This window comes from Sinocyclocheilus rhinocerous, unplaced genomic scaffold (genome assembly GCF_001515625.1).
Source record: "Sinocyclocheilus rhinocerous isolate Xijiao unplaced genomic scaffold, SAMN03320098_v1.1 scaffold303, whole genome shotgun sequence".
Lineage (NCBI taxonomy): Eukaryota > Metazoa > Chordata > Actinopteri > Cypriniformes > Cyprinidae > Sinocyclocheilus > Sinocyclocheilus rhinocerous.
In genome coordinates this window covers 4,833-5,669 of record NW_015656152.1, presented here as the reverse complement: position 1 = coordinate 5,669, position 837 = coordinate 4,833, and positions in this window count along the sequence as shown.

Sequence of the window (837 nt, the reverse complement as noted above, 5' to 3'; positions counted from 1 at the left end):
GTGTATCAGAACTTAATTAACATACAGACTACAGCTGTTACAACAGGAGCAACTTAATTTACATTAAGGGTAGTAAACTGTAACTGTGTAAAAGGTTTAAGAGTTTAAGATATTCTGGGTTCATTCCGACTCCGTTGAACCCAAGGTACTACATGTACTTTGTCACTGCTATGCTGAAATAAACATCTTCATCAAGATCTTCAACGTCCTCATCACTTTTTCTTACACTATATTAAATTTGTCCCTAAGAGTCATATACTTCTCAAAATTCAGCTGTTGTTTGTGATGAGGTAGAATGTATTTTTATTTATATGTAAAACGCCTAAATGGCAAATAGCACTTTTCTTCATAAATTGACTCCGACAACAGCAGGGGCAGTTATTTTTTTTTTTAGGTATTTCCCCCTTAGTGTTTATCAAAATAAAATGTTTATTTTATTGAGATGCAGCTTCAGGGCCCTGTTGTCTTTGTTGCATTTTCTGCTGATATCTTGTAGAGTTTTGGGAAGATTACGTTGCTTTGGAAACGCAAATGTTGGGTGATGTGACAGGAGGGAGGCTGTTATGAAATTCTTGTGATATAAATGTGTGCTCTCTGCTCCATGAGGTGGTTCATTGTAGAAGGAAAGGTAAGAACATAGATGAGAGTCTGTGCCTGGAGCATTATGCAAAATAAGATTTCAGTGCAGATTTATTCTCCTGTTTGGTCGATTTAAGTGTTGCATTGAAAATCTAGTGAGTTTTTAACATGTAATTAATTCATAGAGATGCATAAATCTTTAAAGGCTGAAATTGACTTCACTCCATTGTTTTAGGGAAGCTCCAGTGAATTGTGTAA